General features: G+C 39.6%; 1 protein-coding gene across 13 annotated transcripts in view; it reads right to left on the bottom strand.

Moving 5' to 3' along the window:
* Positions 1-5,103, bottom strand: part of LOC124881654 (neurexin-3b-like) — a 435,641-nt gene extending 430,538 nt beyond the window's left edge. For 5 of the 13 annotated variants that reach the window (XM_047387333.1, XM_047387336.1, XM_047387335.1 and 2 more), the window contains exon 1: positions 4,876-5,093. The gene's annotated coding sequence lies outside the window, so the exon portion shown is untranslated. Of the gene's footprint in view, positions 1-4,875 lie in introns of all 13 variants that reach the window. The other 8 variants (XM_047387341.1, XM_047387342.1, XM_047387343.1 and 5 more) reach the window with 4 other exon arrangements.
* Positions 5,104-16,701: the final 11,598 nt, after the last annotated feature.

The raw sequence follows: 16,701 nt of genomic DNA, 5'->3' as shown, positions 1-16,701 counted from the left end.
GGATTATAATATTCTTCTTCTTCTTTTAACTTAAGCACTGAAGATGTGTTTGTGTATACTTGACCCTGTAATACCTTAGAATTATCATACACCTCAAACCTTTTTCATATTTTGCCACATTACAAAAACAAACCTTTTGTGGTTTTAAATGATAATCCAAAGAAGTTGCACATAATTGCAAAATGTAAGAAATAATTATACAATGCTTTGGAAATTGCAGAACAAAAAGTCTAAATTGTGTGGCACAAATTTGTATTTGTATTAAGTATTTAGATTTCTTTTTTCAGAGTAAAGGCAAGGCAAGTGTTTTTGTATAACACTTTTCAGTAACAAGACAATTCTAAGTGCTTTACATGAATAAAACAAAGGAATAGAAAACACTGAGAAAATAAGTACATTGCAGTGGCATAATAAATGCAGGTAAAGAAAAGTTAGACTACAGACTACAGTGAATGATGCCTCAGTTAATAGTTTAAATAGAACAGTCAAAGGCAACTTTGGGCAAAGGGCATTTCAACCTTGATTCAAAAGAATGCAGGGATTCAGCATTTTTGCAGCGATTTGGAAGTTTGTTCCAGATTAGTGGAGCATAATAACTGAATGTTGCTTTTCCATGTTTGGTTCTGGGGATGTGGAGTAGACTTGAACCAGAAGGCCTCAGTGGTCTAGAAGGTTGATACAATGACAACAAATCTTTAATGTATTTTGGTGCTAAACTATTTAGTGATTTATAAACTAACAACAGAAGTAATTTTAAGTCACTCTCTGAGATACAGGAACCCAGTGTAACGACCTGGGTGATAACTTAAGCTCTGTGTTGACTTTAGTCCAAAGATTATTACTTCAGTTTTGTTTTTATTCAACTCAAGAAAATTATGGCACATCCACACAATGATTTGTTCTATTCATTTATCTAACATGTGAACAGGTTCATTGTCACCCGGTGACATTGCAAGGTAGAGCTGTGTGTCATCTGCATAGTTATGGTAACGTATCTTGTCGTTTATAATGATCTGAGCTGGGGGGGGGGTAGGTACATATTAAATAGGAGGGGTCCCAGGAAGGAACCTTGGGGAACCCTGCATGTGTTTTCTGTGGTTTTCAATGTAAAGTTAGCTATTGACACAAAAATGTTCCTGTCATTCAATTAGGACTCAAACCAGTCAAGGGCTGAACCAGAAAGACCAACAGTTTTTTCAAACACTGGTAAATGGTAGATTTGAGATGGACCAGTCATTCTCCAGTAGCAACTTGTCCACATTGTTCTTTTTCAACAGTGGTTTAATAATTGCTGTTTTTAAAACACCTGACTAAAGGAAGGAGTTTATCATTTGAATCAAATCAGAGGTTACAACAGGCAAAATTCTCTTAAAGAAAGCTATGGGTAAAATATTGAGACAGCAGGAGGAGGAGCTAAGTTAAGCTAAGTTGATGTATAATGTCTAAATATGTGTTGTTGTTTATTAGGCAGAACTGTGTCATTATGGCCATATTTGTTCTGATTGGACACAACGTGGGTTCTGGACATGGTATTGATGTAGACTGCTCCTTCTGAATTTTCTCAGCAAAGAAGTTGGAAATTCATTGCAAACCCTGGAAGGGCCTAGAGTTCAGATGCTACAGACACAGGAGGGTTTTTTTAAACTGTAAACATTATTAATGTTTTTTGTTGATAATCTCAGAAAAGAAAGGTTCCCTTGCATTCTTAGGTTGTAAGTTTTATCTGCATAAAGTCTCTCTTAATAGACATTATAGTGAACCTGGAGGCCTGTCTTTTGCCAACTCCATTTGGCTTTTTGACACTCTCTTTTGTCACATCTGACTGGTGGAGTATTTCTCCACAGAGATAAAAGGAGATGAATACAAATGCATGAAACACTTTTCAGATTTTCTTCATTTAATTGAAAATAATTGAAAATTGTTCCTTCTACTTCGTAATGATCCACTACATTTTATTGTTCTTTCCCCTTAAATCCAAATAAAATACATTGTGTTTTGTGGTTGTAATATCACAAAATTTGACTCTTTTGCCTTAACTCAACATGACATATTTTACTGACACTTACTCTTACCGGGTTGTTATGAAAGATGACCTTTTGCTTACCTCTTCACCCTGGAGGGCGGAAGTAAGCTCTTAAGATTAAAAATGTTTCTTCTATTTAAAGAAGAGAAATGCACTTCCAATGAGGCAGAAACTTGATTTTGTCCGTTTCTTTATTTTTCCGTTAGGTAAAAATACTAAGCAACATTTGGCATTGCTGCCTTTTTTGTCATGCCATGTCCAGTTCTCAGTGATGGTAGCTAGTTTGTCCTGTCATAACTCTGCAAGCATAAGTCTATATTTTCCTGGATATACACAGGGAATTATTAAATAACACAAGGATATGAGATGACCTGCATGAGTACTGTCACACACTGGCAATAAATGATGCATTGGGACTGCAGCAGATTTACTGGCATGTTTTGTAATGCTGCTGAGTCCCCCGCGATTCACAGGAGACCACCCCCAGTCCCTGCTTCTACTTCCCCCTATGTTTTTCGCTGAGCTTCCTGTCTATCATAAGCTTCAGCCTGAAGCAACGATTTAATCTGACATCAGTCACAGCGGACACAAGCATACGACATTAGGAGTGGGTCTGAACCTGTTAGTCTACTGGTTAGACAAATCAAGGGAGTGCACTGTAATAAAAGAGGACCATAACTGCATAGGTTATCTTACAAAATCAAATGTAAAAATCTACGTAGATAAAATCTACGTGACACAAATAAGGCAAAAAAATGTTGTTTTATTTTGCGTTGATACATTAACAGTCTTACCCTACCTCTCCTTTTTGTATTCTCTTATTTTTTCAATTTTATTTGGATTTCTCAATTATTTTATGTAGACCAATTTCCAAGTAAAAAACACTCAGTTGCAAAAGCTTTATAAAAGCCCAGGGCACTTTTAAATCTTTAGTGTGGCACCACGTTGTGTACTGAGCAGCTAACTATAGCTGCTAAAAACACTAAAGTTGGCATCTGCATCAAAGTTTCCTAATAAGAAAAAACTAAAATAATTTTTCAGTTGGTCATAGAGGTGTAATGATGTATATATTTCATAAGATGAGATACATACATTTTATTCAGAATTAGACTAGACAAGATTTTATAAATATGTTAAACAAAATTAAGAATCCCAATGTATTTGTTTTCATTAATAGAGTAAATGTCTCACAAGTCATAAACAGTTTTGAAAAAAATCGATACTCAGCATATGCTGGTCTAATGATATATGATATATTTATATATAGGTTTGATCAGTTTAGGTAGCTATTTAGCTTTAGTGAACAAGAGATGATAGAATTCAGTCCATAATAATTTAAAACTGTGAAATATGTATATAATACATATGCTATCAATAATAGGCAGATGCTAACTTTACCATTGTTAGCAACAATGAGTTAGCCTATGTGCATTTAAAAGCAGTGGAGGCTTCTTTTATGCCTTTGGAACTATTATCCAGCTCTACATTACCTGACTGTCACGCAATTCAAGAACTACTTCCGTCCATCCATCAAAAGTCTCAAGCATAGATACAACAAGGAGCTCCTTTCATATCTGGGGTTCATAATAAAAGCTTACTTAATTCACCAGCAAACTCACAAGGTGTCAGCGATAGACTTCATTTTAATATCGCGAGATCTCGTGGTACATGCGGTCCTGACTGCTGGGTCTCCAGTTCATTTTTTTTTATACTTAAAGTGATCAAACCTGAACTCCATAAAGATCCTGGACAGAAATTCGCTGAAGCACAGTTTGTTATTTAAAAAGTATTTATTCTGTTTGGAAAAGCAAAATGCCTTTTTGGCATTAGGACCTGTAAGGACCAGGAAGGATTAGATAAGCACAAGTGGTCTAACCTGGACTGAAATATACGACAATGAAACCACATTATTAAAAACACAGTTTGTGGTTTTTGAAGGCTTTACCCAATCTGTGAAAACAACAACAACAACAAAAATTGGCATTACTGCCACAATACAGGTAAAATCTCGTCTTTTCGTGGACTCGTGGAATATCGTGCATGATTTCGTGTCGACTGCTGGATGAATCGTTTCACCTCATTAAATAAGGATGAACGTCGAGAATGAAGACGGATAAGAGGTCACTGTGAACTCTACAGAAAGCTCAGAACCAATTAGGTACAATCGCCAGTAGCGGGATAGCGTTGATGCATCTAAACTTAAAGTGTATACTCCGAATATAAAACTTAGCAGGACAGAAGCCTGAAGACCCGCACCGATCACGAAGATTTTTCCACCACCTTTCCCTCAGCTTCTCGCACGATGACAGCCTGGCTGCCGCTCCGGGATGCTCCAGGATGCATAGGTCATTTTGCTCAATGAAATCAGACGCAACATTTCAACAAGAGATTATATTCGTTAGAACCCATTTAAAATTAAGTCGAGTCAATTTCTGCTTTATGTATGTCAGAGCAGCCACGATTCAGTCAGCTGAAACTTTCCGATTCGACGCTTTTCTTTCATTCATCATTTAAAGATCCTGGTAGCGGAATTCCACTCTGATAAATGGATAGTCTCCCGAGATGTCCGACACCCCCCCTCCCTACCCCCCACCACCATCATAAAGCAGCGCATTCTTTGGGGACGAAAGTGTGCGTAAGAGATTTCAAACTATGACCTGAGCTTTCTGTGCCTAAACCCGCATCTCTGCCTGATCCCATCCACATCCCCTATTACATATGCGGAAAAAGGAAACATCCAGAACAACTTTAGTATTTGGCAACACAGCTTAAAATAACATCTAATACGTAGACGTTGACATTTAATTTTCTACACACACAAACACCAGGAATGTCCATTTTTATCTCCTTACCGCTGACTCCGGATGGATGAAGTCCGAGTGTGAAATAAAACAAAATCAGAATATTCCAGAGCACAATTCCCTTCGTATTTTTTCATTGAAGAGATGCTGATGCTCGTGAAAAGACAGATTGTAATAATGAGGCGCAGTGGATGGGGGTAAAGGCAGCGGTTCTTCTCTCCTCTCCTCTGGCTCTGTGAACGCGCGTCGCTCCGCTCGGCTCACAGCGCAACTGCTGATGGGCCCCAGGATTTCTCCCACACTGACCCGCCTTCTTACAGAGCACTCGACACGATGGAAGGGTGGAGGGAGGACGTAGTGGAGGAGGGGAAAATCACTCAATTTGTAGAGACAACAGAGGAAATGACCCCTCAAGGCAAATTAGTAAAAACTTAAACTACATTTTTAAATGGACCTTTGTACTATTCAACCATGAATGGTGATCAGACTGCATAAAAGAAAAAATATGTGATCAGTTTGGAAGAAGAGAAAAATCTGAGATTCCCGGTAATATTAACAAGAATCCCTTATGATGAATTTAGTAATCTGGACAGCTTCTATAAGCGCATTAAATATTCCTCATTCTGCAGTTTCCATAGAGGAGGAATGTTTCATGTCACAGCAGCTCTGATTCATTGTTGCTGTCCATGGTGCTGAAAGCTCGTCAAGCCGTTAGAAGGAAGAGGAGCATGCAGAAAGAGGAGAAACCCAGAGGATGGTGTTAATACAGTATTTATCACCACAGCACCTGAGAATCCTGTAATGGTGGTCTTATTAAAATACTTTTATTTTCCTGGTTGTCAAGCTGCCCCCGTGGGATCATAAGAACTCAGGTGCAGCCAATATAGCTAATGATCCAGAATGTTCTCTGGGTATAACTTGGTGTTGTTATGCTTTCTTTACTCAGCATATAATGTAATCTAAAAAGAGTGCAAGAGCAGAAACACATATGGACCACAGGTACAAATTATTTAAAAATGTATGTTTCTGAACTAAATCACAGTGCCTTGCGAAATTATTCATCCTTTTACTCATTATTACTACTTATTCATAGTGTTTTATTGAAATGTATATGAACCAACACAAAGCAGTGCATAACTCTGAAATGTAAGAAAAAATAATATATGACTTTCAAATTTACAAACAAAACATTTTTCTTTTACTGAAAAAGAAGTGTGCCATGCATTTGTTTTCAGGCATCTTAAAAAATGTAAAAAAAAATAAAATTCAGTAAATCCAATTTCTTTCCCACTTGTATTGAATTTAATCTTTCAATTTAAAATGCTCTATTGCATTTTTCTCACATATCAAAGAGCACTGTTCAGTCCATCATCCAAAAATTGAAAGAGTTTAGCACAACTGCAAACCTAGCATGACATGGCCGTCTGCCTAAAATGACAGGCCAGGCAATGAGAGCATTAATCAGGAAAGCAGCAAAAAGGACGAGGGCCAGCTGTCAATCTCCGCGGCTTTGAAGTAGATGTAGAGCTCTGGAGGAGCTGCAGAGATCCAAAGCCATTATTGTGAAAACACCATCAGATACAGTTTCAATTTGCCACAGGCCATCTAGAGAACACAGAAAAAATGTGGAAGAGGGTGCTTTTGTTTGATGAAATCAAACCTGAACTATTTGGCCTACACACAAATCCCTAACCATGGTGCAAAAAGACACTGCACATCATGCTGAGCACACCATCCCAACATAACAAATGGTGGTGGCAGCATCATGTTGTGGGAATGCGTTATAAGCAGAAAACTTGGTCTAAGTTGATGGAAAAATGTATTGAACTAAAGACAGAGCAATTCTGGAAGAATGCTGGTTAAATGCTGGAAAACACTATGAGCTAAACAACCTTCCAACAGAACCCTAATCAAACAGTCATACAATGAAATGGTTTAGATCAGTGGTTCTCGATCCTGGTCCTCAGGGCCCATTGTCCTTTTATGTTTTACATGTGTCTCGGACTTTGAACACATGATTCAAATAATTGAATTATTTCCTCAGCTTGCCATCAAATGCTGCAGAATCCTGTTAATCACCCATCGATGTCAGGTGTGTGAAGCAGGGAAACCCCTAATTAATGAGTACAATGGTTGAACACCACTGGTTTAGATCAAAGAAAGTTAATGTGTTAGAAGGTCCCAATCAAAGTCTAGATCAAATCCAACAAAGCATCGATGACAAGAAATCTGAGGTTTAAAGACCTTCACCTTTCAGTCTGATTGAGCTTGAACTATCTTGCAAAGAAGAATGGACAAAAACGTCTGTCTCTAAATGCACAATGCTGGAAGAGACATAATCCAAAAACTTTATGTTGTAATTCCAGTGAATAGTAGTTGTACAAGGTATTGACTCTTAATACATGTCAGACTGAATCTGTATTTGCGTAATTTTAAACTAAATGCATTGGTTTGAAAATGAATTTAATGGTTTGAAACAGAATTTGTTTCGTTTGAAACTGAATTTGTACTCGTACTTGTCATCTTCCGCTTTATCCGGGACCGGGTCGCAGGGGCAGCCGACTCAGCAGAGACACCCAGACGTCCCTCTCCCCAGACACCTCTTCCAGCTCCTCCAGGGGGAGCCCAAGGCGTCGTCCCAGCCCAGCCGAGAGACATAGTCAGCGTATCCTGTTCCGTCCCCTGGGCCTCCTGCAGGTGGGACGTGCTTGGAAGACCTCCCAAGGAAGGTGTCCAGGAGGCATCCGATTTAGATGCCCGAGCCACCTCAACTGGCTCCTCTCGATGTGGAGGAGCAGAGGCTCTGCTCCGAGCCCCTCCCGGATGGCAGAGCTCCTCACCCTATCTCTAAGGGAGTGCCTGGCCACCCTATGGAGGAAGCTCGGACTTGGAGGAGCTGATCTTCATCCCAGCCGCTTCACACTCAGCTGCGAACCATCCCAGCGCATTCTGTAGGTCTTGGCTAGAGGGGGCCAGCAGGACCACGTCATCTGCAAAAAGAAGAGACAAAATCCACTGGTCCCCAAACCAGATCCCCTCCGGCCCTTGGCTGCACCTAGAAATCCTGTTCATAACTTTTATGGACAGGACCGGTGACAAAGGGAAGCCCTGCCAGAGTCCAACATGCACCGGGAACAGGTGCGACTTAGTGCCGGCAATATGGACCAAACTCCTGCTCTGCTTGTACAGAGACTGGATGGCCCCTGATAAAGGGCCCCTGATTCCATACTCCTGGAGCAACCCCCACAGGGCACCATGAGGGACTCAGTCGAATGCCTTCTCCAGGTCCACAAAACACATGTGGACCAGTTGGGCAAACTCCCATGAACCCTCGAGCACCCTGTAGAGGGTATAGAGCTGGTCCAGTGTTCCACGGCCGGGACGAAAACCACACTGCTCCTCCTGAAGCCGAGGTTCGACTATCGGCCGGACTCTCCTCTCCAATACCCTGGCGGAGGCCTTACCAGGGAGGCTGAAGAGTGTAATCCCCCTGTAGTTGGAACCCACCCTCTGGTCACCCAACTTATGAAGGGGGACCACCACCACAGTCTGCCAGTCCAGAGGCACTGTCCCCGACCACCACGCAATGTTGAAGAGGCTTGTCAACCATGACAGCCCTACAACATCCAGAGACTTAAGGTACTCAGGGCGGATCTCATCCAACCCCGAAGCCCTGCTACCGCGAAGCTTTTTAACCACCTCGGTGACTTCAGCCTGGGTGATGAAAGAGTCCAACCCCAAGTTCCCAGCTTCCAGCAGGGAATGCGTGATGGCAGGATTGAGGAGATCCTCGAAGTAGTCTTTCCACTGCCCGATAATGTCCCCAGTCGAGGTCAGCAGCCTCCCACCCCCACTGTAATAATAACTGTAAAATATAATAATTATTATTATTTTTATAATTATAATAAACAAACCAAACATTAATATTAGATGTCATCTGAATGAATTGTATCTGTCTTTAACTTCCACCCATTGGGGAAACCCAGCGGGAGTTTGAAACCAATGTGCCGGGGGTCAGCTGTTCTCTCGGGGTTTAGCGTACCTCAACCGCATGGTCAGCTGATAGCTCGTGAGGTGAGCCCACCGCTAGGGGGTCATATCCGAAAAGCAACAATATCTTGATAAACAGATCAGATATTTCAGATTAACACAAGTACATTCTCGTCTAAAAACATTGTAAAAGTTCATTTTGTTTCACAGAATGCGCAATATACCCAAGTTTATTCACAGCTTGTCTCTCTCCTCTGGCCTTTGCTACTTCCGTTTGAACAATCTACTTTGACCCACAATGAATCATGGGATAGGGTGACACCCATCCTTCAAATCTGGGGAAAAGAAGGATGCATTTGTCAGCCACATCTTTGAAGGAGCCTTCGAAGTTGGATAGCCTTTGTCGCCTCACTATGATGTAGTAATTGGCCTACAAATGCGACCTTCAAAGGATGCAGCCCCTGAATTTGGATGCAGCAATAATGAATGACATCCTCAAATCAGTAAATTTGTGCTTCATTAATCTGTGGTTTCAAGGACCCGGATGTGTGACACAAAAAACTGAATTTTATAACTGAAGCTGAATTATAAAACTGAAAAAGTGAAAGTTATCAAACTGAATTTTCAATACAAAGCGAAGCAATTTTCAAGGCAAACCAGTTCAGTTTCAAACCATTAACTTCAGTTTCAGGTAGTGAAATTCATTTTCAAACCAATGCATTTAATTTGGAATTACGCAAATACAGATCCACTCTGAGCAATTTGAATTCAGTTTCTGATGGCACAAGTTTCTTCCCATATAAAACACATTCATTTTGTGGGTTGTAATGAGAAACAATTGTGGCAAAAAAATATAACAGGACATGGATAGTTTTAAAGGCACTGCATAGTCAGAGTCTGAATGGATTTAAATAATTTAAACCAAACATGAAGATTTTTTCCTACAAGATCTTGACTGAGTGGCAAACTGAGAACTCAACGTTACAATAATACCAACAGATCAAGTTCAAGCATCAGTAGTACATGCAAACAAAGAGAGCTATTTCTGGAGATATCAGGAGTCTCTTCCTTTGGCACAAGCTCAAATCCAAGTGTTTGCGTTGAGAATAGCGTGGTGCTTGGGAGCAGCTTTTGAGTGCAGCAGAACTGGAGGGAGATGAGCTGAAACGCTTCAATGACCTTCTCCTTGTTAAGCGCATAATAAAAGCAAAACCAAAGAAAGAACAGAAAAGGTCAGAATTTTGAGATGGAGTATGTCCGAATTTGACAATATCGTAGGATGATCTGAAAATTTCAAGGCTTGCTGTGTCCAATATTTTCCTAATTTTCTGCAGAATGATTTGTAAGTTTCATTTGCAGGTTTTTGCTTCTGTAGAGTAAATCAAATTAAGTCTTTAAATTAAGTGATAGCAAGACTTAATTTGATTTACTCTACAGAAGCAAAAACCTGCAAGGGAAACTTACAAATCTTCTATGCAGGCTTAGGCTGCTGACATCATGTACAATACAGAAAATACATATTCACCTCATTTACATCTTCCTTCTATGTATATAGTGCTTAGAATATTATAGTGTTGTCTAGAGTTTCTATTTGTGTATATACTGTATATACTTTTTAAAGTTTTTCCAATTTTCTCCACATTTATTTTTTGAAAACATTTTACAGTCTGCAAATATTAAAAAATGATGTACGATATTGTTTTTAATTGTGTTCACTTGTTATTCGTAGCTCATCATTGTTTCTATTGTTTATTTATCCTTCCTAATATTACCTTACTAGAGGTGCACCTTTAAGCCGTCCGGCTGATGAAATTATTTAATTTCACCCTAGAGGGTTGATAAAGTTTAACTTAGTTCTATAAAACTAATTGTATGATTATTATAGAGGTTAATGTGTTCATTTACCCGACTATTAAGGTGGTGGATTCCTACGTGATCGAACCGGTAGCGTTTTATTAATTCATTGTTGTTCATTGTACGGCAAATATCTTTCCTTTCTCTTGGCCTTTCTGCCATCTTCTCTGCTTAAGACACTCTTAGACTCACTAAAAGTCCTCTCTACTCTTAACATTTCCTCACGTTAGGAGCTCTCTTAAGGACTAAGATGCCTCGTAAATAACTTTTATCTTACAGAGGGAAAATTGTAAATTGTAGAATGACTTCAATAGGAGCTACTTTTAGTCTTAGGATTCTTTGTGAATACAGGCCCTGTACGTTAGAAGGTTCTAAAATGATACCTACAGGTCCTTCTCTAAATATTAGCATATTGTGATAAAGTTAATTATTTTCCATAATGTCATGATGAAAATGTAACATTCATATATTTTAGATTCATTGCACACTAACTGAAATATTTCAGGTCTTTTATTGTCTTAATACGGATGATTTTGGCATACAGCTCATGAAAACCCAAAATTCCTATCTCACAAAATTAGCATATCATTAAAAGGGTCTCTAAATGAGCTATGAACCTAATCATCTGAATCAACGAGTTAACTCTAAACACCTGCAAAAGATTCCTGAGGCCTTTAAAACTCCCAGCCTGGTTCATCACTCAAAACCCCAATCATGGGTAAGACTGCCAACCTGCCTGCTGTCCAGAAGGCCACCATTGACACCCTCAAGCAAGAGGGTAAGACACAGAAAGACATTTCTGAACGAATAGGCTGTTCCCAGAGTGCTGTATCAAGGCACCTCAGTGGGAAGTCTGTGGGAAGGAAAAAGTGTGGCAGAAAACGCTGCACAACGAGAAGAGGTGACCGGACCCTGAGGAAGATTGTGGAGAAGGGCCGATTCCAGACCTTGGGGGACCTGCGGAAGCAGTGGACTGAGTCTGGAGTAGAAACATCCAGAGCCACCGTGCACAGGCGTGTGCAGGAAATGGGCTACAGGTGCCGCATTCCCCAGGTCAAGCCACTTTTGAACCAGAAACAGCGGCAGAAGCGCCTGACCTGGGCTACAGAGAAGCAGCACTGGACTATTGCTCAGTGGTCCAAAGTACTTTTTTTGGATGAAAGCAAATTCTGCATGTCATTCGGAAATCAAGGTGCCAGAGTCTGAAGGAAGACTGGGGAGAAGGAAATGCCAAAATGCCAGAAGTCCAGTGTAAAGTACCCACAGTCAGTGATGGTCTGGGGTGCCGTGTCAGCTGCTGGTGTTGGTCCACTGTGTTTTATCAAGGGCAGGGTCAATGCAGTTAGCTATCAGGAGATTTTGGAGCACTTCATGCTTCCATCTGCTGAAAAGCTTTATGGAGATGAAGATTTCATTTTTCAGCACGACCTGGCACCTGCTCACAGTGCCAAAACCACTGGTAAATGGTTTACTGACCATGGTATCACTGTGCTCAACTGGCCTGCCAACTCTCCTGACCTGAACCCCATAGAGAATCTGTGGGATATTGTGAAGAGAACGTTGAGAGACTCAAGACCCAACACTCTGGATGAGCTAAAGGCCGCTATTGAAGCATCCTGGGCCTCCATAAGACCTCAGCAGTGCCACAGGCTGATTGCCTCCATGCCACGCCTTATTGAAGCAGTCATTTCTGCCAAAGGATTCCCGACCAAGTATTGAGTGCATAACTGTACATGATTATTTGAAGGTTGACATTTTTTGTATTAAAAACACTTTTCTTTTATTGGTCGGATGAAATATGCTAATTTTGTGAGATAGGAATTTTGGGTTTTCATGAGCTGTATGCCAAAATCATCTGTATTAAGACAATAAAAGACCTGAAATATTTCAGTTAGTGTGCAATGAATCTAAAATATATGAATGTTAAATTTTCATCATTACATTATGATTATCACAATATGCTAATATTTTGAGAAGGACCTGTATACAGAACAACTTCATATGCACCAATCTGAGGCTGGATTAGCTCCTTGAAAGAGTCAAGTAAGTCTGTAAGGATTGAATTTAATTTACCTGCCACTTGAAAGACAATGTTTAAACCAACCTTTTTTTTGATTCCAAAGAGATTTTTAGAAAATCTGGAAAACTTTCCTCTGTGAACCTATTCATGTATAATAAATCAGTTTAACTGTCCTCACATCTACTGCCTCCGTAAAGATCATATTATTCACAAACACAGCATGAGGCGTTCGAGACCTTGAGATGCTCTTCTAGCAAAGGTGAATTATAACTGCATGGTGAACAGATTTAAATGAGGCACCAGGGTATAACGGGACTCAAATAAAACAATCCACCCATCTTCAGCAAAATCGGGGCCATTTGTTACTTTGAATAGAGCTTCAGGGTTGAAGCAACATCTGGGCTGCTCAGGTTGCCCTGCTGTTGCTGCAACACTGCCCTGGATAGGAGTTAAAGAAGAAGTGAGACTAGGATTTGAGTAGAAAAATGGGTGATCAGTTTTTTGTGCTATTGTTTACAGCTACTGCAGTAATGAATATGGCTTCAAGTCCATTTTTTGCCACAAACAGTGCTCTTTGCATCCGGTGAGTGACACCCTTTGACATCTTTTAAAGTGGTGTTGAACATAATTTCTTGTGACTTTCCAAGTTTATCTTTTGAAATTGGAAGCTTCATACTCTACAGGTAAAAGTTCCTCAGTTCTGACCAATAAATAATTTAGGCATAAAAAAGCTTCTGCTGTATGTACCACTGCTGTATCTACACAACAAATAACTTGTCAAAGAACCAATTTTAAAATGAATTTTCACTCTTTGTTGTAATTTCTCATAGTGAGTTCATTGAAAAGTCCCAAAAAATAAAACAGTTGAAAGACATAAAATATTAATGTAGCAACCTCAAGGCAAAAATGAAAAGGATTTAAAACTACAGTAATGTATTTCAAAATCTACAGCAGTGTTCTGAATTCAACAGAGATACCCTCCTAGAAATTCAAGGAGTATCAATGATATTGAAGTATCATCCTGTGAAGTGTCCACCCAGAGCCAAAAGCATATTAAAATACACTACCCTCCCAGTATTCCCAGTAACAACATGTGGCAAGCAATGCAGCAATGTCACTGTACCAACAGGCTTTATAGTACTTCCTTTTTTTTTTCAGGCTGTGACACTACTAATTTCATCCCACATACAACAACAAGAAAAGGTTTTATTTTCATATCCCTAATATGTATTATTAATTTTTCATTTAAATAGTATATAGGGATGCCACATATAATCCCCATACTAAATTCATTATTGAAAAATGAATGTTAAACTAAATCTAAAAAACCTTGGGTCATATTATTTATTAACATTATCCCATTAAGATGTTGCAAAATTCAACATTTAATCTTCAAACAGCTTTGTCTTTTAAACTTAGCTATGATTATGTAAGATAAACTTTTTCTTTATTATGTCTCCTGCTGGCATCTAGGTGTTTGATATTAAAGATTATCTATATCATTTAGATCTATTAACAAGGTCTTAGGGACTATTTAAATCAGGGCTGTGATGAGAAAATTAATAGCCCTCTCTTATTAACAGGAGGGCAGTGAAACAAACAGTAAGCTGATTAAGCCAGGTGGTTTTGAGGTAAAAAAAAAAAAGGGTAAAGATATAAACCTCATTCATTTATTTTCCATAGCTGCAACAGCCCTCCACTTAATCCTTGCTGGGGGTTGGTGCCTACAGTCAATAAGTGAGAGATTGAGTATTCATTGAACATACAGCTAGTCCACCATGAGCCAGTACATAAACAAAAGGAGACAAGTATTTACTGGCAAACTCATGATTAAATTGCAATTAAGAAACTAAATTGTGTATTGTGCATGTTTTTTGGACTGTTGGAGACTGCCTGGAGTATCCAGAAAAAAATGTGTGCTTGCACAGGGAAATGCGAACCTGACACAGAAATCTCCAAGCTTCAAGCTTAAAATCCAGGACCTTGCTGCAAGGTAACATTGCTAACAGGTTCCCCACTGTGCAGTACAAGAAATAAAGCTAATTGTCACCACAACATTGATAAGAATGTTGATTCCAAAAAGTGTTCTTGCCAGTGACTACAAAAAAAAAAAAGCAGTGCCATTTCCGGGCTGTATTTGGGTTGGGACCTGTAGACTGGACCGAGGATGTTGTTCCACGGAGGAAGGATTTTATCACCATGGTAGAGGTGTAGATGAAAATAAACTGAACTTGACTGCATCATTTTATGACAAGGAATTTCAAATTATAATGTATACAACTGGATTTTATTGTGATTTTATATATTTTTAGATGAATTACTTTGGATGGATGTATGGATGGATGGTTGGATGGATGCAATAATGGATGGATGGATGGATGGATGCAATAATGGATGGATGGATGGATGGATGGATTTTCTTGCTTTAAGTTTTCATCCCTCCTGTCTGCAGAGAAAACATGGATAATACATGATAATGCAAAAAATACTTCACATAATTCACCCCCTTGGTTTTGTTGCCTCACAAAATGTAAAATGTAATTAAAATAGATTGTTTGAGAAATCCTCCAATTAATTTACATAACATACAGCTTTGAAGATGTATTATTTTTTATCATAAAACAAAATAAAATAGGGCAAAATAAGAGGAAACTTGCATAGGCATTGATAACAGTTCACCCTATGACTCATCTTACCAGAGCACATTCGTCCGTAAGTATGAGGAATCACCCACATGCCTTTTGGCAAACTTAAAACCTACCTTCTTATTTTTAACACAGAGAAACTGCTTTTTTTCTGGCCACCCTTCCATAAAGCCCAGCTCCCTGGAGTGTATTTCTTATTGTGGTCCTTTGGACATATACAGTACAGACCAAAAGTTTGGACACACCTTCTCATTCAAAGAGTTTTCTTTATTTTCATGACTATGAATATTGTAGCTTCACGCTGAAGGCATCAAAACTATGAATTAACACATGTGGAATTATATACTGAACCAAAAAGTGTGAAACAACTGAAACTATGTCTTATATTCTAGGTTCTTCAAAGTAGCCTCCTTTTGCTTTGATTACTGCTCTGCACACTCTTGGCATTCTGTTGATGAGCTTCAAGAGGTAGTCTCCTGAAATTGTTTTCACTTCACAGGTGTGCCCTGTCAGGTTTAATTAGTGGGATTTCAAGCCTTGTAAATGGGGTTGGGACCATCAGTTGTGTTGTGCAGGAGGTAGATACAGTACACAGCTGGTAGTCCTACTGAATAGACTGTTAGAATTTGTATTATGGCAAGAAAAAAGCAGCTAAGTAAAGAAAAACGAGTGGCCATCATTACCTTAAGAAATTAAAGTCAGTCAGTCCGAACAATTGGGAAAACTTTGCAAGTGTCCCCAAGTGCAGTCGCAAAAACCATCAAGGGCTACAAAGAAACTGGCTCACATGAGGACGGCCCCAGGAAAGGAAGAGCAAGAGTCACCTCTGCTGCAGACAATAAGTTCATCTGAGTCACCAGCCTCAGAAACGCAGGTTAACAGCAGGTCAGATTAGAGAACAGGTCAATGGCACACAGAGTTCTAGCAGCAGACACATCTTTAGAACAACTGTTAAGAGGAGACTGTGTGAATCAGGCCTTCATGGTAAAATAGCTGCTAGGAAACCACTGCTGAGGACAGGCAACAAGCAGAAGAGACTTGTTTGGGCTAAAGAACACAAGGAATGGACATTAGACCATTGGAAATCTGTGCTTTCGTCTGATGAGTCCAAGTTTGAGATCTTTGGTTCTAACCACTGTACATGCCTGGTTCCACCGTGAAGCATGGAGGAGAAGGTGTGATGGTGTGGGGGTGCTTTGCTGGTGACACTGTTGGGGATTTATTCAAAATTGAAGGCATTCTGAGCCAGCATGGCTACCACAGCATCTTGCAGCGGCATGCTATTCCATCCGGTTTGCGTTTAGTTGGACCATCAATTACTTTTCAACAGGACAATGACCCCAAACACACCTCCAGGCTGTGTAAGGG

The sequence above is a fragment of the Girardinichthys multiradiatus genome, chromosome 15 (genome assembly GCF_021462225.1).
Source record: "Girardinichthys multiradiatus isolate DD_20200921_A chromosome 15, DD_fGirMul_XY1, whole genome shotgun sequence".
In the NCBI taxonomy this organism is placed as follows: domain Eukaryota; kingdom Metazoa; phylum Chordata; class Actinopteri; order Cyprinodontiformes; family Goodeidae; genus Girardinichthys; species Girardinichthys multiradiatus.
Note: the sequence above shows the minus strand (reverse complement) of the source record. Positions and strands in the feature narration are given on the sequence as shown.